The sequence below is a fragment of the Chlorocebus sabaeus genome, chromosome 22 (genome assembly GCF_047675955.1).
Source record: "Chlorocebus sabaeus isolate Y175 chromosome 22, mChlSab1.0.hap1, whole genome shotgun sequence".
Lineage (NCBI taxonomy): Eukaryota > Metazoa > Chordata > Mammalia > Primates > Cercopithecidae > Chlorocebus > Chlorocebus sabaeus.
In genome coordinates, this window is record NC_132925.1 from 56318254 (window position 1) to 56339627 (window position 21374).

The window sequence follows — 21374 nt, forward strand, 5'->3', positions numbered from 1 at the left end:
TATATTTTAGTGTGCAGTTTCTTTAGTGGGTTTTTGTCAGGCTCATTTCCTTCTAAAAGTTTAAAATTGGAAATTTATGTTTTTCTAATGTATGTGATAAATGTATATGAAACAAAATTTTAAAAGGCCTTAAAACTTAAAAAAAAAAAATTCACAGAAAGTAAAATACCCAGCATTTGGATTTTACAAGCCTTATACAGGGGATGAGGTGAGGGTAGTAAAAGCATTTTTACATGGATATAACTAACTTCAAATTTGTTCCTTAAGGAGACTGAGATTTTTCCGTTGAGTAATTTATTTCAACAGGATTTTATTGGGCAACGAAATATTTTGCTAGGTACCCTGAAAGGACCCCAAATAAGAACTCAAATTTATCTAATGTTCAGTTATCTGTGACTACACTATTCTGTTAAATGTTCATGGGAACAGACAAATCTATTAGCATGTACTATTACCCAGTAAACAGCACAGAGTTAAACCTGCCAACACCAGGGACACCTTCAGATTTTTCTTCTATCCCCATTCACTGGCAGAGATTTGAAAATTATTTTAAAGGCCCAAACATCCACATATACAGTTTTCTTTTTCCTTTAGTCTAGCTTTATGATCCAGGATTTAGTGTGCGTGAGAAATTTTTGATCAAGTTCGAGTAAGTTGGGGTTTAGTTTTAAAAAATATAAATGATTCTGGCTTTATTTGGCAGACATTCAGGGAATTAGATATTTACAACATCACTGTAAGGCCTAGTGGGTAGACTCAAGGCTGTGCCTTGAATTATTCAGGTATAATAATTCAGGGCCACTCTGCTGCTATAAACACAGTGAACTTGAGGGGTTGGTAAGGACACTAAACTAATCAACAAGGCCTTACTCATTTGTGTTAGATGGTTTGGTTTGCTATAATGAAATACCATAAACTGAGTAGTTTACACACAAAAGATATGTATATTTCTCATAGTTCTGGAGGCTGAGAAGCCTAAGATCAAGGTGCCAGTAGATTTGGTGTCTGGTGAGGGCCCACTTTTTATTCACAGAGGGCACCTTCTTGCTGTGTCTTCTCAGGTCTCTTGTACGAAGGTACTAGTCCTATTCATGAGGGATCCATTCTCATAACCTAATCACCTTCCACAGGCCCTCGTCCTAATACCATCACCTTGGGGTGGGGATTTGAACATATGAATTTGGAGGGGATAGAAATGTGCAGACCATAGCACTCTTTCAGTGGGTAAGAGAAAAGAAAAAATGACTGGGACACTTATATGTTAATGATTGATTTTTGTTCCCAAACACATCGCAGTAGAAAAATAACTAATCCAACAGAGTGTACTGGTTAGCATTTTGTAGTGGGAGTTAGGTGGCTCTGTGGCCTGGAACATAATGACTTGGCTGCAGCATTAATTATTTTCACAAGGTGGAGAGAAAACAGAAGAGCAAGAGTTAATTATTCCACTTGGGAGGAGAAAATTTTCATGGCATTTGGATAGAAATCACAGGACTATCATGGTGTGTGAGGAATGGCATGGAAAGGAAACAGCACTAAAAAGTATTTTTTATGGTATTTGTAAAATGCAGGGAGAAGACTTCAGAGTTATTTTGAAATTATGATTTGGTTGTTGGACATTTTTTGTAAACCCTAATATTGCTGTAAGTTGGATCACTTAGATTATGGCTCTGAGAGGGTTACAAAAACAGTGCTACAAATACTCATCCTTAAGGATTTTTTACATCTGCGTGTTCACACCTCAGTAGCCTCCCTCCTATTTTTTATAGTAATTCATGTTTATGTAAATTTTCATGTTGCATAGGATAACTGGAGTACATGGCTATTGAGCAAAGAGAAGTGGAGGAGATAGGCCCTAAAATGCCCCCTATTTTGGGAAGTTTTTCCTCCCTGAGTTCTCTTCCACATGATCTCATTTGTTTCAAGGAATGATTTAAACTTCTAGGAAAAAAACCAAAAACAAACAAAAAAACTACCACATCGAGAGAATGTCCTTCTCTCTCCACTTTTTTCTCCCTGTTGACTGAAACTGGAGAAACCATCTTGCATCATGATGTAGAATTCCCAAGCAACAAGAGGGGAGAAATCTGTATTCTTGATTGTAATAATAGAGCAGCCAGATCAGTCTTGGACTTCCTACTTTCACATTTGAGAGAAATCAATGTAGGCTTTTTAAAGCCTCTGTTGTTGTTGTTTCAGTTTACTGTCATGGCCAAAGATAATTGTAATTCATCCAACCTATGTTTCCATGTCTACCTACAACTGTCTTCTGAATCAGCAGCAATTAAGCTTCTGACTCTCATTTGTAAGCTGCTCTGATCCACCTGGTAAAAGGCCATGATGACTTTCCTAGGTGAAGTCTTGAGAAATTGAGAAGAGGGATATGGCCTCTGGGATTTTTCCTCTTAGATGAAATTGTATTTTGTTTCAGATCTTTGCCCAAATCAACACACACATTCCATGCCTTTGTACCTTCATTGTCTCCCATCTCTTTCTTCCTTTCTCTAGGATAAAGAAAGAAAGAAGTACGTAGTGGTAGTGGTGCTGCTGTGTGTTAGGTGAATAAATGGACCACCTAGAAATACTCAACCTGGGGATGAAGGAGGAATGGGGGTTAAGGGAGATGGTTGGCATTGTTAAGTCAAGTAGTAAATGACAACATTTCCAGGGAACTCCTTCACTGATCATCTTTATTTTAAATCTTTTAGTTATCGAAGAGTTTCACATTTACAGAAAAATGGTGGAGATAATGAAGAGAGTTGCCATATACTCCACACCCAGTTTCTTCCCTTACGTGCTGGGTTAGTGTGTCAAATTTGTTACAATAGTGGACCACTGAGGATACATTATTATTAACTAAAGTCCATACTTTATTCAGATTTCCTTAGTCTTTACCTACCGTTGTTTTTTTCTGTTCCAGGATTCCATCCAGGATACCATGTAGCATTTAGTCATCATGCCTCCTTAGGCTCCTCTTGGCTGTCATGGTTTCTTGTACTTTTCTTGCTTTTGATGATACTGACAATTTTGAGGAGTACTGGTCAAGTATTTTGAAGAATGTCCCTCAGTTGGGATTTGTCTCATGTTTTTCTCATGATTACACTGAGGTTATAGGTTTTGAGAAGGAAACCCAGAGAGGTGAAGTATTGTGTTCATTACCTCACATCAAGTGTGAATATTGTCAGCCCTCTGAATCCACGGGTTCTGTGTCTGTGGTCTCCACATGCACAGATTCAACCAATTGCAGATCAAAAGTATTCTGGAAAAAAACAAGAAAAACTAACAATACAACAGTAAAAATAAGACAGATAAAAATACAACATAATAACTATTTACATAGCATTTACACCGTATTTGGAATTATAAGTAATCTAGAGATAATGTAAAGTATAAAGAAGTATATGTGAAGGTTATATGTGAATACTGTGCCATTTTATATAAGGAACTTGTGCATTTGCAGATGTTCATATCCTGGTGGGAGGGGAGTCCTGGAAACAATTCCCCATGGATACCAGGAGACACTATGCTATCAACACAACTTATCACCGTTGATATTGACTTTGATCTGTTGCTGAGGTACATCTGTTACGTTTTAACACTATAAAGCTACTATTTTTCCTCCTTTTTTTAATTGAGGAAGTCATTATGCCACTATGAGCAAGATACACTACAGGTGTGGGATGTCATATAAAGAGGGGTCTCCCTTTATCTGCAAACCCCCACTGCAGTCATGAGAAACATGGCCTCGCTATCTGCCATTGTTTAATTTCGGTATACATGTATAGACGTATCAGATTTGTTCATCTTTACTCAATGAGAAATAAGTTTATCAACTGGAGTACAGTGCTGAAGTACAATTTATTTTGCCTTTAGTCTTACAGACTCCACTCATTTTCAGAGTTACTTAGATCAACCTCTCTCTCCCTAACCCCTTTCAGTGAGGTTGTTTCATACATTTGTAATACAGTTAAGATGTCACATTCTGGATTCCATCCTCGAATCTTCAACCTCTTGAATGATTTTTAAATGTATAACATGTAGACTATTGTTAACAAAATTGTATTGGATTAGGAAATTTTGTTAAAATCACTCTTATCAAAAGAAGTAATTATATGAGCTGAGAGATAACGTTAATTTGCTTCACTATAGCATTTATTTTACTATCTATATGTATTCCACAATGTCATGTTGTAAATGTCAAATATGAACAATAAATTTATTTTAAAAATCTGTATACATGAAGGTTCACTCCATGCATGTAGTTCTAAGGGTTTTGACTAATCCCTAGTGTCATGTACCCACCATTATAGTACCATACAGAACAGCTTCACCACCCTAAAAATATCCTCTATGCTTCATTCACCTAGTCAACCCTTTTCCTCATCTTTGAAACCTTTGACAAACCCTGATCTTTTTACCATTGCTATAGTTTTGCCTTTCCAGAATGCCATGTAATTGTAACCAAACAGTATGTAGTATTTTTAGAGTGACTTCCTTCACTTAGCAGCATACAGTTAAGATTCATCTATAACTTTCCATGGCTTGATAGCTAATTTATTTGTATTCTCTTATATGAATATATGTATATCCATAAAACATATATGTAATATTATATACCAATATAAACAGAATAACATATAATTTTAAAATAAATATGTTATATGGATATAGTGCAGTTTGTTAATCCATTCCACATCTATTAAAGAACATCTTGCTTGATTTCAGTAGTTAGTGATTATGTTTATAGAGGCTATGAAGATTCACAGGCAGGTTTTTGTGTAGAGAGAAGTTTTCAGATCATTTGGGTAAATACCCAGGAGTGTGATTAATGGGTTGTGTGATAAGACTATATTTAGCTTTGTAAGAAAATGCCAAACTTTCTTCTAAAGTGGCCATATCATTTTGCATTCCCACCAGCAGTATGTGAAAGTTCCTGTTTTTCCACATCCTTGCCAAAAATTGCTATTGTTATTATTTTTTAATTTAGCTATTCTAATAAGTATGCATTGGTGCCTCATTGTTCAATTTATAATTAACTAATGACAAATGACATTGAGCATATTTTTATATATTCACTTGTCATCTGTATATCTTCTTTGGCAAGGTGTGTGTTATTTTTAATCTGATCAACTTTTCCAACCCTGTAAATCTCCCTTTGTTTGTTATGGTGGCTTTTGTCTGATTTTATTATTAGCAAAAACACAAAACTCTTTGAGACCTTCAAGAGGGTTATGTGCTTAATTGAAATAAATGGATAGAAAGAACCATTTGGAACCTGTTGGCCTGCAATAACTAATGTGTGCTGAAACCTAGTCTTTGAGTCTAGAGTTAAAAGGACATGAAATAATTCAGGTGTGACTTGGAAGGATCTCTCAGTGGTCCTAACATCTTTCTTCAGTCTCTACCATTTTTATATTTCGTGATGTTTGTGTTCCTATTTGTCAGTTAGATATCAGTTGGCCATCTCTTCTAATGGCCAGTAGAACCATTCTGGGAGCACATCATCCTGGCTGAAGATCTAAGCAGTCCATGGATCTGAACCATCTCTCATGAGAAGATAGTTGGAATTAAGACAATTAGAATGGCTCAAGCATCATTCTTCCTCTCATATTTGTATAAATTCTAGTATTTATTGCATACTCAGTTCTAGTTTGATGGATCGACTTGCTGAAAATCTGGCAGGACTATTCAAACTCCCTGGCAGCTATGAGGCTATGGCTCGCCATCTAGAGTACAGCTTGGGTGGCAAAGAAAACTCTTGGCACGCTGCTTCACTAAGACTTGTAAACAATAATTAAGTGGACTGATGTATCATAATTCTGCTGTTTCATTTCCTTCTTTCAAAATACATGAAGGAGTTTTAGTTCTGGATGATAAACGACAAGAATCGTAGCACTCTGCATTTAAACCAAATGAGCTCAATGAGGGTATACAATTCTTACAATTACAATTTTACTGTTTTGCATATATTCACAATGGAAGAAGAAAACAAGGAGATGCAGGCTTCTTGGCTTGCTGAATGGGAGCTCATAAAACTTTGTGGGGTCTGGTTGTGTGACCATTTGGAACCCAGTCCCAGCTCTGTCTGTGGCTGGTTCTATCACCCTGGGTGAAACATTCGTGTCTCTGAGCATTAGTCCCCAGGTTGAAAATGAGTAAGTGGAGGCAGATGATATCTGTTTTCCTTTCAGATGTATTAATAATATGTGATGATAATGCATTCCAAGAACAGGCTGCAGTCTTTGTGCAAACGGGAAACAAGAAGAGCTGGTAGTGGGCCATTTATGAGACATGTATTGACTCTCGTCAGCCACCAGGGGACATCCAAGAGCACATGTACATAGTAGCTGCACAGCTCACAGTTTCTAAGTCAGATTGTTATACATTGAACCTTTCTTTCCTAGTGATAAAGTATCAGAGCTATAAACTATCAGGAAAAAAGTGACTCCTAGAGCTAAAAAAAAGTATGATCCAGTATATTCTTAGTTTTGGCAGCAGTATTTAAAGGGAACATACTAAATATATCTTTGACACTATTTCACCTTGCATTAAATTAGACATGTGGTAAGGCAACAATTACATAAGTTCATGAAAATAATTTAATTTATTTTGGTTATGTTTTTATGTTTGCAAGGGTGGGACCAGGGTGATTTCAGTGATCACTGTGGCATACTGAGCATGCCACCCCAGACATTCAGAATTGCCATTCCTAAGTTTTGTGGGTGTTTAGCATTCAAAATACAGCTTTCAGTCTGTGACATGGCAATCTTCTGATGTTTTAGCCTTCTGAATTGAGAAAGAGTGGGGCCTTAAATGGGGGACTAAGAATTTAACTGATCAGAATGGTGTAAGCCTCATTGGAAACTAGCAGATTGGCTTATGGACCATGTGCCTCAATCTCTTATGTTTGATTACCTGAGTCAGCCTTCCCATGTCAGGCAACTCTGGGACTTTGGCCAAGGTAAGGCTCAGGCCCCAGGTTATGGGGTCATCTACTCAGGGAAACCTTTTAGTACAGCATCCTCTACTTCTTTTCAGAAAATCCTTTCCTCTTCTTGTTGACTTTTCATTTAGACCATCACCTGCCTAGCTCCCTTCTCACTCAGGCTTTCCTGTTCACCGATGTTGCCAACTCACTCACACAAGCAAATGCATTTCTATGTCTACCTCTGGATGGCAACCATTCTCATTGCTCACCTCATCCATTTACACTCCCAGAAATTCTTCCAAGCTCCCACAGTTGTATTGATAGGTTTACTCTTGTATTAATAGTTTGGCACTTAGTATCTTGTTGATCTTCACTGACTGTTAATTGAACAAAATGAATTAAATTCAAGGAAAGAAAGAAAATCAGACAGAGAAAACTTAGACTAAATTTCTGGTGAATGTAAAAGCTACCATGTAAGACAAAGCTTTAGCTTCCAGAAGAGGTACAAAAAAAAAAAAAAAAAAAAAAAAAGGAGAGGAAAGAGAAGGAGGAAGAAGAGGAGGAGAAGCAATGATCATTTTGTGCCAGAGAAAACTGGAGCTAAAATTTAGAAACAGACTCACATGCTATCCCGGGCTTCCAACTAGAAGAGAAATCACAAATATTTGCACAGCATAATGTGTCGATATATCCTTATATGAACCCACCACATAGCTCATTTATTGCCAAACATCTAAAACTCAGCCTTTACATACAGATAGGTTCTTCAAATGCTGTTTGCTTTGCATATCACAGACACAAATAAAATATAATAAACAATTTCTGTTTGAACTAGCCTCTGGTAATTAGGACAGGATGACTGGGCCAACTTTAGAAATCAAAATAACTTACAGTTTCAAGCATAGCTGATATTCAGCCTGTCTAACCTAGCAAAGTCCTAGTGAAGCTTTTTTTATGGCACAGCCATTCTGATTTGGTTCTAACTGTCTGGATTGGGCAATGTTTCTGCTGTATTGTCTAGTACATGTTTTAACTCTCACCCTTAATTTTGAGTAAAATGTTCTCCATCCACATCTTTCTCTTACAGAAGGCAGCTAAAATGTATGGATGACCTGTTAATGTGCCTTATAACTTCCATTTAAGGTAGAGCATTTGCCTCATTATATACATGAGAAATTGAGGGTTCTGTAAAGTCAAGTGGTACTTAAGGTCACATTCTTAAGAGGCCACGTCAAAAGCTGAATCCTGGCTTGTTCATTTTATTCTCCTTTTATTCTCCTGAAGTAATCACATTCCTAATCTTATGTAAAAGTATGTACCTCATCTTCACATGTTTAATTAATTCGGCCCCGAACCAGGCATAAGGTGAAAGGCATGAAGTAAAATCATAGCTCCAAAGCGTCAGGGATAAAATCACTATATTGTTGTCCTTTTGTTACTTTAAACTTTACTGTCTTTCTAATTAGAAGAAAACACACACATATACACCCTCCAAAACACGTAATGTGGCTACTGCGGTCTTTCATTGTCTTTCTGTCTTGATCTCTTCCTGTGTGCTTTTCCGAACTATTTCACGCCTTACTTTTTGAATCATAAGATGAATTTTGTGGCAGCAACTATATTTTTGCAGCTTATTTGATCCATTATTTCTATTTCAACTTATTACAGTCTACCTTCAAGTGATATTACAAGGCCACACATAGTGCGAGAATCCTAAAACACAGGGTATTTCCAATTCCCCTCTTTTGTCCTTTGTGCAATTGCCATTATACATTTTTACTTTTACAAATGTTGCAAACTCTACAAAACAATGTCACAAAGTTTTCTTTAGTGGATTTTCTTTTAGCGCCATTACAAGAAAGAAAAAATTATGTTTACCTTTGTTTTGGCCATTTCAGATCTTGTTATTTCTTTATGTAAATGCAAATTTCTGTCTGATTATGCTTCTGCCTAAAGAACACCGTTTGAAATTTCTTAGAGTACACGATTGCTGGTTGATAAATTGTATGTTAATTTATGAGCCCAAGAAAGCCTTTATTTTGACTTTATTTATTTTATTTTATTTTTTTGAGACGGAGTCTCGCTCTGTCACTCAGGCTGGAGTGCAATGGCACGATCTCGGCTCACTGCAAGCACTGCCTCCCGGGTTCACGGCATTCTCCTGCCTCAGCCTCCCAAGTAGCTGGGACTACAGATTCCCACCACCACGCCTGGCTAATTTTTTTTTTTTATCTTTATTTTTTATTTTTAGTAGAGATGGATTTTCACCGTGTTACCCAGGATGGTCTCGATCTCCTGACCTCGTGATCTGCCCACCTCGGCCTCCCGAAGTGCTGGGATTACAGGCGTGAGCCACCATGCCCAGTCTATTTCGACTTCATTTTTAAATAAATGTTTACTTTAGGACAATTTTAGTTATATAGCAAAAATGTGAAGATGGTACAGAAAGTTCCCATATACTCCTCATTCAGTTTCCCATTAACATCTTAATGTTATTTTAGTATGCTACATTTTGGCATAATGTTGATAAGTTATTATGACCTTAGTTGCATATAAAATTCCTCATGAAATATAAAAATATGTAAAAGTTATATTGTCATTATTACATTAGTATGGTATACCTGTTAAAATTAATAGATAAATATTAATTGTTTTGTGATGGCTACAGACTAATTTACTTAGCTTTTACCTAATGTCCTTTTTCTGCTCCCAGATCCCCAGGATCCCACCCTGGGAATCAAATATGTCGAGACAAAGATTAACAAACTAAGCTACTGCACAAATCTATGTACTCACCATGAGAATGAACAAATATGAACACTGAGAGAAAATTTACTATCAAAATTGAATGAGTCTATTGCCCTGTAATATCACATTACATTTCTTCAGCATGTCTCTTTAGGCTCCTGTTTTTTTGTGACAGTTTCTCAGTCTTTCCCTGTTATCAATGACATTGATAGTTTTAAGAAGTACTGGTCAGTTGTTTGGTAGACTGTCCCACAGCTGAGTTTTTTCTGATGTTTTTCTCATAATTAGACTGGGATTATCAGTCTCAGGGGGAAGATCACAGAGGCAGTGTCAGTTTTTTAAAAGATTTTTTTCAATTTTTAATTAATTAATTAATTAATTAATTTTGAGACAGATTCTCACTCTGTTACCCAGGCTGGAGTGCAGTGGCACAACCTTGGCTCACTGAAACCTCTACGTCCCGGGTTCAAGTGATTCTCCTGCTTCAACCTCCCAAGTAGCTGGGATTATAGGCATGCACCACCATGCTTGGCTAATTTTTGTATTTTTAGTAGAGACAGGGTTTCACCATATTGACCAGGCTGGTCTCAAATTCTTGACTTCAGGTGATCCTCCCACCTTTGCCTCCCAAAGTGCTGGGATTACAGGTGTGAGCCACTATGCCTAGCTAATTTTTGTATTTTTAGTAGAGGCAGGGTGGCAGTGTGGTTTGTACCACATCATATCAAGTGTAAATACTGTTGGTGCACTGTTGATGCTGACCTCGATCACCTACCTATGGTAGCATTTGTCACTATAAATGTGGTAGCATTTTGACACTACAAAGCTATTTCTATTTTTCCCCCTTTCCATACTGTGTTCTTTTTAAGGGAATCACTAGGTGAACCACACACTTGAGGAATGGGGAATTATGCCCCACCCTTGTGAGGGTAGAGTTTCTCCATAAGTTATTTGGAACTCTGCGTAAAGATTTCCATTGTCTCTTCTCTCTTATGTATTACTTGTAGGTTCAACTATTTACTTATATCAAATGGACTCAGATATTTTGATTTTATACTTTGGGTATTAATCCAGTACTATCTTATTCTGTTGCTTTAACAGTTCTAGGTTTGGTCATTGGGAGCTTGAAATATTTTACCATACTCTCTTTCTCACTTGCATGGTTTCTGATGGTTTCTGATGAGAAGTCTACTGTAATTCATATTGTTGCTCCACTCTAAACAAAGTGTTTTTTTCCTCTGGCTTCTTACAAGATTTTCTCTTCTCTTATTTACTTGTTTATGTTCACTTTGAAGATAATATGTTTAAGTGTATTTTTTGGCATCTATCCTACTTGGTGTCTCAGAGCTGCCTGGTTCTGTGGTTAATTGTCATTAGTTTTAGGAAGTTCTTGGCCATTATTATGTCAATGATCTCTTCCACTCTGTTTTCTGTTCCTTCTCCTACTGGCTTTCCCATTTCAGTTATATTACTCTTTTCTACATCGCCCCATAGTTCTTGGAGGTTCTGGTTTTTTACTTTTTTGCATTTCAAGTTGACTAATTTCTGTTGACCATTTTTAATCGTAGTTCTTATTGCCTCAGTCTGGGTCAGTCTACTTTCAAGCCTACCAAAGGCATTCTTTGTTTCTATTACCAGGTTTCTGATGTTTGGCATTTCCTGTTGCTTCTTTCCTAGAGTTTCCATTTCTTTGCTTGTATTGCCCACCTGCTATTTCCCTTTGATCTTTGAAATTTACTCAGTGTTGACATCACCTGCTAACTCAAAATTAAGGCTCAAAGCATAAGCAAGTGGGATGGAAATGGGATGTAGGGTCCTTGGGCTTGGATCTGTTGTTCAATTCTATTGCTCTCTAGATTGTAACTTGGGACAAGTCTCTTAACTTTCTCCTAATTTCTATTTTCTCACCCTCTAAAATAAAAGTGAAAACATCTATATCTTAACCCCGCAAGAGGATTAAATTAACTTATGAATGTGACAGAGTGCTCTTCAACTCCAAAGTTCCGTGGAAATATTGACTCGTATTATAACATCACATTCTCCTTCCCTCGAAGCGATAGGTCAGAATAATAGACCCATTCAATTTTGATAGTAAATTTTCTCTCAGTGTTCATATTTGTTCATTCTCCTGGTGAGTACATAGATTTGAGCAGTAGCTTAGTTTGTTAATCTTTGTCTTAACATATTTGACTAAGAGGATTTTCTTTTCTTGCAAGCTGAGAAATGGTAAATTAGAAAACCATAAGACCTCAGACTTAAAACAATGGTCAGTGGAGGAAACATAAACTTAATGTGAATACCGTGGAGGTGTAGCAAATGTCAGATTATTGAAAAGAAAAAAATTACAGCTCAAAAAGAAAACATATTTGTATGTTTTCGGAAGACTTGCTAGTCCCAAATTTACTTTCTGGTTGAACGGTTTTATGGTGTGGAGATGAATTTTCTTTGCTACTTTTAACTAGCTCTCTGACTTTGATCTTCAACTCAGCTCCATTCTGATCAAAACTAAAATTTCTAGCTTACAAGCAATAAATGAGAACTGTGGCCACAAATCTAATGCTGTACTTGAGGTGACAATGATGTGACAAATCTTTCTTCACAGCTTGAGCTGACTGTTTTATTTGGTCATAATTTTCATGGACTTATGTTAGTATTTGTATATTTCTACTCCATCTCACTTTTGATTAAAAGAGTATTAGAATATAGAGGTGTGTGCGTGCATGTGTGTGTTTATATGTGTATGTGTGCACGCAGGCATGAATATGTACATTGGAAGGCAAAATTGGCATCAGCCAAGCATTAAAATTCCTTCTTTCATCTTTCAATTGTGTCCCAAAGAATTGTGTTTATGCCTCAGTATACCAACTCTTAAACGTGACTACCCATCCCCCTAGAAAAATGCATGTAAGGTTAGAGATGACCTCAACTTTTATTTGGCATACTATTAGAGGATCTAAAAAAATGTTTTGTATATAACAAGTGCTAATTAGTGTGTCTATGTTGTTTATCATATACCTTTGTCTATTATAATTTCATAAAAACAGAATAAAACAAGGACTATGTAGGGCAAACCAGGATGTATGGTTACCCATCAACATACATTTGTTGATTCTGAACTGAATCTAGTCTTTCCCATGGTTCATTTTTTTTTTCTCAGAACTTAGTGGAACAGTCAGCCTGGTCAAAAGAAAAAACATTGTACTTGATTGCAATAATAATGTGAATCAACTTTGATTGAGCCCCTATGTTCCAGGTTCATCTCATTAAATCCTCACCACAACACTATGAGATAGATGTGGCTATATTTCTCCTCTTATTGATGAGGAAACTGAGGCTCTCAGATGTTGAGTAACTCTCCCAAGATTGCACCACTAGGTTCACAGTGCTGGCTCCAGATTCAGAGTGCCCAGGTTTGAATCTCAAATACAAAATTGACATGGAATCATAGTTCAAAAAATATCATGGGCATTGATGAAACAATGTGTTTAAAAAGTTTTGCAAATGGTAAATTACTCAAATGTGAATTGCATGCCAATGTGTAGTTCTTTGCAGCATATAGTGCCAGAGCAGTGGGAGGTGACTTTATCCCCAAGGAAATTTGGCAAAGTCAGGAAACATTTTCAGCTGTCACAAACAGGAGGGGGGATTGTTATTGGCATCTAGTGAATAGAGGCTAGGGACACTGTTATACATCCTATGATGCACAGGACGCCCTCCCATAATAAAGAATTATCAAGCCTCAAATGTCAACCATGTCAGGGTTGAGAAACCACCGTGCTATAAAAATACAGATTAAGAAAATGTGAACCTTGGCTTTTAAAAGCTCACGGCTTAACTGGGGAAATAGACACATAGGTAGATATGAAAAATACAATGCAGGGGCTGAGGGCAGTGACTCATATCTGTAATCCCAACACTTTGAGAGGCCTAAGAGGGAAGATTGCTTGAAGCAGGGAGTTTGAGACCAGCCTAGGCAACAAAGCAAGAATCCTGTCTCTACAAAACAAAAGCAAAAACAAAAACCATGCAGGGTTCAGCAGAAGTGGTTCAGTAGAGTTGGAGAAATTCAGATGAAGAGAGGGAAGGGATGTAGCACATCTTGAGCTATTAAGGGCTGTAATGTGAAAGAAAGAGAGAGGGCTTTTTATATGTAACCCTAAGTGGTAGATATATTTCAGCTTCAGAAAAGATGAGCCAATAAGCTCCTTGCAGGTATGAAATGTGTGTGTCTCTTCAGCAGTTACATCCTCGTGTCTAGAACAGTGCCTGACAATGGAGTAAGGCTTAATAAATGATTGTCGAATACTAGTTACATAGGTAAATGAATGAACTCAAGCATCCAAGGGCAAGTTTTGAAAGTTAGGATTGAGTCCCATCAGAAGATTGTCTGATTTTATGACAGTAATTCTCCAGGATTTGGGAAAGAGAGCTCTTCTCTGTGGCTAGCTACCATCTGAGGTTTGCAGGAAGGAGAGAAAATGGAGCCTCTTTTCTGCATCAGAAAAGATTGAACAAAGGCGTAGGCTTTAGCAACCTAGAAGTGTGGTCTTCTAACAAAATGAGCTCTATATGAAATTCTGGAAAATAAAAGAGGAACATAGATGAGTGACCCACGTGGGGTAGGTATGATAATAGCAACTGTTCCTATTTTGTCAATTTGTCTTCTGTGTAGGATATATGTGTAGCTGGAATAAGCCATGAATAAACACACACACATGCACACACATATAAAAATAAATTATTTTCTGTTGTTATTATTAATTAGTCATCATATGAGGTATGATAAATGGAAACTCTAAAACATTCTTCAGCATTTACCTTTCATCTTTCTCAAATAATTATTATCAAACAGAAAAAGTAGAACAGTGGATTTAGTAAGTATTTCATGGAAAAAAAGTTAGATGGCTGTATTTATAAAATTTACCCACTGAAATTATAGTATCTGTGTCCACTTAATATCCTCAAAGCCCCTGGGTTTTCATTATCTTGTATCTTTGAATTTTTGGAATGTGTGGGATTCTACAGTAATATATTTTACAATGTGTGAAGATGACTTGCTGATTGCCACACTGAACAGTAGCCTGGAGGCATGTCAAACTTTGATGTGAGCTGGTGTTTTCTGTATTGTCCAAGTTTGTATTATACCAAAATGATCAAAGACTGCTCTTGTCTTTCTCAATGTGCAGCAGAAGATTGTATTTTGTTAAAAGATCAGAAATAAATGAAAATTAAAATGTCCAGGTTTTGACAGGTTTGAGCAATAGTGTGATTAGTGATTCCAATTCTGCAGACAGTTGTCATTTTCTGCATTTTACTACTTATTTCATGTAATGCTAAAATACTAGTGGCAGTAGTAGTATTTAATTTAAAATGATTCAGAATTCCCAAATTTAGTAAATGAGTGAAACTAAATATTTAATGTATTTCAAAATATAAATTTATAAGCACTTTGAAATGCAGGTAAAATGTAAATTGATGAAAATACTAATGTTATATAAGCACTATACTTATCATATCAAATATTAGCTGTACTGCTTTGTGGCATCCTTCAACTTCAGTTCTCAGCCATTTTGATTTGTGTCTCCTGATTGACCTTAGGGGTGGTCTTGGCCCTTAGTTCTTCTCTTCCCTTAGCCTCGGTGGAGATAGCTGCATGCTTTACGAGGCTTCTCTCACCAGCTTCTTTTTCAGTCTTGATGATGAAAATTGTGATGATGATGTTGATTGGTATTGCTGCTATTATTATTAGATAAGACATTAAGGGAAAATGGAAGAAATCAGGAGACTTGTAGGAGCTCAGTAATATAAAGGGACTGGGTGAGTTTGTGGTAAGGGCATTGAAGATGAGCATGAGGAGGCTGGGAAAAAGAAGGAGAGAGGGACTGAAGAAAGGATCAAGAAAGGTAGAGAAAGTTACTGACTCATACTGAAATAATGTTATTACAGTAACAAAATTCCAGGCATTGGTATGTAAAAATAACGTAGATTGAGTTTTGGTCCAAGTAAGATGTTATAGACCTGTTCTTTCTGCTCCCGTCTGCTAAGCACAACTACAAACCCTGGAAATGGTATAAGAGACAACCAAAAGAGAGCTCTGACACATGATCAGAAGCAGGTTAGCTGGTGCAGAGCCCTAGATCTGGAGGAGCAACATAGTTTTGAAGCTCCTTACCCAACAGAAGAAAGCTATCACAACTGGCATTTCCTGACACCTGACCTAGCAACAGAAAACAGTTCAGGAACACTTTTTCCCCGTGGATTGGACAAAAGTCCCTCTGACACCATCAGGTGAGCCTGATACCACCTGCAAGTGAGATAGATTGAGAGCTCTGCCAGAAACAAGAAGCTGCTTCTCCTTCCCCACTGGCTGAAGACTCCCCTTTTATACCAAGAGATACACAGGAAAGGTGGGCAAAGCTGGCAAGAGAGGCTCAGGTACAGCAAGCTGCCCTGTCTAGAAAATATCTTTGTACCTGCAGGCCCAAGGCTTTTCTCCTGACCCCAAAACTCCAGGAAGGCAAAAAGAACCAGAAAAAGGAACCCAGTTACAGCAGATGGCCTAGTCCGGGAAACCTCTTTTGTCCTCAAGGGCCAAGACTCTACTCCTATGCTCACAGTCACTGGTGGTCAGAGAGGAGGCTGGTAAAGGAGATCCCCTCACACCATCTCCCATTGAGAAACACCTGGTGGCCCAGCCTGGGGAACCTCCTTTTTGCCCCACTGGGGCAGCACCATCAGGGGCTGGAAAGGGCCCTGTCATCAACCACATAAACCAAGCAGATCAAAATAAAACTACAGAAACTCTAAAAATTAAGCTTTTGGCCTGGCATGGTGGAGCATGCCTGTAATCCTAGCATTTTGAGAGGCCATTGCAGTGTATCACTTGAAGTCAGGAGTTTGAGAGCAGCCTGGCCAACATGGTGAAACCCTGTCTCTACTAAAAGTACAAAAATTAGCTGGGCTGGTGGCACACTCCTGTAGTCTCAGCTACTTGGGAGGCTAGCTGAGACAGGAGAATCGCTTGGGGCCAGGAGGCAGAGGTTGCAATTAGCCAAAACTGTGCCACTGCCCTCCAGCCTGGGTGACAGAGTGAGGCTCTGTCTCAAACAAACAAATGAACAAACGAACAATCAGAAAAACTTCCACTGAAAAAGAAGCTTACAAAAATTAGGCCAATATCTGTGTGCAAAATCTGAACTGGGTGACTGTGCTAAAATAAAATATATAGAACCCATAGTCTCTTAACATAAGAGACAAAATGTCTAGCATATACTGAAAATTATCTATCACAGCAACAATCAATAAAACTGCAAACTGAATGAGAAAAGACAACTGACACCAATAACAAGAAGAATAACACATTGGAATTATCTGACAAGGATGCTAAGGCAGAAAACATAAAATACTTCAACAATCTACTACAAACTATCTTGAAATAAATTAAAAAATGAAAATTCTTAGAAAAAATAGAAGTTATAGGAAATAATTTAAAAATTACAGAACTGAAAACAGCAATTAAAAAAATCAAAACCTTCTGAATGGGCTAAGCAGTGGAGTGGAGGACAGAATCAGTTAAGTTGAGCACAGATCCACCCAGTCTGAACTAAAAGAGAAAACAGACTGAAGAAAGGTATGAATTGAGCTTTAGGAATCTGTACATTAAAAACAAAAGATCTAATATTTTATCATTGGAATCTCAGAAAGAGGAGAAAGAGAGTGATGCTGAACAATTGTTTAAAGGAATCGTTGTTGAAAACTTTTCTAATATGGCAAAGACATAAATCTACAGATCCAAGAAATTGAGTAAACCTCAAACAGGATAAACCCAAAGAAATCCACACACCAAAATATAGCTTAATTACACATTTGAAAGCTAAATACAAAGAAAAAACACTGAATGCAGCCAGGGAGAGATAGAATGCGTGACCTACAAGGAGTGCATGACCTACAGTAGATTTCTTGTCTGAAACTATGGATGCCAGAGGAAGTGGCAGAACGTGATTTGAAGTGTTGAAAGAAAGGAATTGTCAATTGTGAATTCTATATCCACTGAGACTATACTTCAGGAATAAAAAGAAAATGGAACCATTCTCAGATAAAGGAAAATAAAAAGAATAAAAATTTGTCACTGACAATTCTACCCTGAAATGTTGTAACTAAGGAGGTTCTTTAAACTAAAATTACAAAAATTTGGGGGCAACAGGAAGGAAAAGGGAATGATGGAAAGAGCATAAATATGGACACTCACAATAGACCATTCTTTTCAACTATTTATTTGAACCATCATTCAGCATCACTGTCTTTCTCCCCTCTTTCTGAAATTTCAGTGATAAAATATCAGATTTTTTGTTTCTGAAACCCAGATCCCTAAGGCTCTGTTTGTGATTTTTTTTCAGTCTCTTTGCTCTTTTTGTTCAGATTGGATGGATCTGTGCTCAACCTCACTGATTCTAGCCTCCACTCTACTGTTTAGCTCATTAAGCAGAAATATAAATCACCCTTGTTGATTGAAATAAAAATTGTAACATCATCTGATACTCAAGACAATGATATTTAGAAGTGGGAAAGATAAAACCTTAATGAAAATGAGGTTTCTATACTTCATTTGGTAAAATGGTAAATGGTGGTAAAATGTTGATATAAGTAGCTTGCTGTAAGCAGTAGACTGTTAGATCATTGTGATATGTACACATGTATATATGTAGATATAGTGTGTATGTACATATATACATATATGCATTAACATATACACATTTGCATTTATATATGAAGATATATAGTGTGTATATACTATATTGTACACATAGTGAATTTAGTATATTTTAGTGTACATATAACATATATACACTATATATAGTGTGTGTATATATAGTGCATATATATGATATTAATACACACCTATTAAAATGTTAACATAGAAAATAGCGACAGCAGTAAATGCTGAGGGGGATGCAGAGAAACTGGCTCACTCATTCTTTGCTGATGGGAATGTACAACCATTTTGGAAAATAGTTTGGCAGTTCTTATAAAACTAAACATGTAATTGCTGTATAACCCAGGAAATGCACTGTTGGGTATTTATTGCAGAGAAATGAACTTATGTTTACACAAAAATCTATACCTGAATATTCATAGCAACTCTATTTATAATTGCCCCAAACTGGAAAACAACCTAGATATTCTTCAATGGATGAATGATTGAACAAATTATGGTATTACATATGATGATCTACTACTGAGTAGTAAAAGGAGCAAACTATTGAGACACGCAACAAGATGTATGAATTTCCAGGGAATTAGGCTGAATTTAAAAAGTGAATCCCAACAGGTTATATACTGCATTATTCCATTTATACAACATTTTTGAAATAAAAATAATTTAGAAATAGAGGGCAGATTAGTGGGGGCCAAGGGTAAGAGTTGTAAGTATGAAGGGTTGGGAAGGAGGTAGGTGTAGTTATAACAGCAACACAGGAATCCTTTTGGGGTTGAAATTGTTCAGTGTCTTTACTGTGGTGGTGGGTACACAAACCCACACACGTAAAATTATATGTAACTGAATACACACACACACACACACACACAGCAACGAGCATAAGTAAAACTTGGGAAATCTGAATAAGATTGGCAGATTGAGTCAATATTAACATCCCTGTTGGGATGTTATACTAGAGTTTCCCAAAATGTTACTATTGGAAGAAACTGGGCAAAGTGTGTGACATGATCTCTGTATTATTTCCCACAACTTGTGTGAATCTACAATTATCTCAATAAAAACCTTAATTGAAATAGATTTTTTCCAAAAAACTTAGGTTATTAGAATATTCCCAAAGCAGGTTGCAAATATCAGTATGGCTGGCATTTTGTATGGCAGGAACCCTGAAACATGGTAGGGATACAGTGTGATGAGATAGGTGAGAAGGTGGTGTTAGAGGTTGAGATCAGACTGGCAAATGAAGGCCGGTGACAAAGACTCCTGTATGTTTTGTGAAAGACACTGGATTTTATCTAGTAGGCATTAAATAGCCAATGGAGGGCTCCAAGCTGGGACAGGAGAAGGATGGAAGCAGGTGGAGGGACTCTTTTTATGTTGATAATTACCTTGATATTGTGGAAAGGAAACAAACACAGATTTAAAGGACACTTTGACCTTCTAGCTGTGTGTTCTTGGCAAGACATTTAATCTGTTTTATGTTTTGTTTTCTTAGCTGTCAGTTGAGTTAGAACACAATCCTCCAATTATTTTATAGTTTGTGTGAGGGTCAAAGAGCATCATGTGTACAAAAATCCTTTGTCAACTGCGGTATGCATTTCTTATCTAATGAATGAAGGTTGTCACATTGGCACGTGTTTCCATGCTTCAATTAAGGTTCTGTTATAGGCCAGGCATGGTGGCTCATGCCTATAATCCCAGCACTTTGGGAGGCCGAGGCAGGCAGGTCATGAGGTCAGGAGTTCAAGACCCGCAAGTTAGAGACCAGTCTGAGCAACATGGTGAAACCCCTTCTCTACTAAAAATACAAAAATTAGCTGGGCATGGTGGCATGCACCTGTAATCCCAGCTACTTTGGAGGCTGAGGCAGGAGAATTGCTTGAACCTGGGAGGCAGAGGTTGCAGTGAGCTGAGATCGCGTCTTTGCACTCCAGCCTGGGTGACAGAGCAAGACTCTGTCACAGAAAAAAAAAAAAAGAAAGAAAGAAAAAAATAAAGATTCTATTATATATGTTAGATCTGACATTATATATAACATAGTCATTAATAAATGATTTGATGATTGTCTAATACATTAAATGGCTTCATTTAATTTTTTAAAAAAATGTACAATGCCAGTACGAAGCCAGTTTTGTTTCCCTCTTGTGACACTGGCATATGCCAGGAAACATTTGAGTTTAAAGAAAATTAAAAGAATTCATCACGTCTCTCCCTTTTGGCTGCAAAAGTTTCCCTGCTCAGATTTTTCACTGTGCTGCAGTGAAGTTTCATAAGGGCTGCCCCATCACAGCAAATGTATGTTGCTTATTTCCACACATAACAGATTATGCTTTCATTAACATCCCAGCTGCTGCATTTCTCTTCCAGCTTTTTAACTTCCGTAAATTCACATCTTTACATGTTCTCGTTATATAGATTAAGTTCCACAAAGCGACAGAAATGCAATTTGTTTTTAAAATTTCGAAGCAATTTTAATGTGGACAAAGCTGTATCTAAGATAATCACACTGAGAAATTTGTTTCCTATGTTTTATTATCTACAAAGACTTTTTTCCTTAATGCAGTAGCATCACTATTCTCATCTCACCATCTTTGTTCATTTTCACTCCTCCGTATCCTCTTTCTGTAAAACTAGGACTTTTCTTTTGAGGCTCACTTCCTCGGAAATCTGAGCTACTCTTTCCTGTGGATGACCCTTAATTTTGTACACTCAGCTCTGGCCTTTCTCCTAGATGTTAATTAGACCTTTCTAACTTCTGCCAGGCATTTCTGCTTGGCTATCCCATCTTTCCATCAAATGTACCAGAAGGACCCCGTATTATACTCAACACTCTGTTCTTTCCCCATCTTTCAAATAGCTCCTGTCCTTTAAGTGATCAATACCACCTAGAGCTTCTGCTCCACTAAACCAGAGATACTAGAATTATCGTGGCATCCTTCTGCCTGTTATCATTTCCAATCATTGAAAACCTCTTAATTTGCCCAT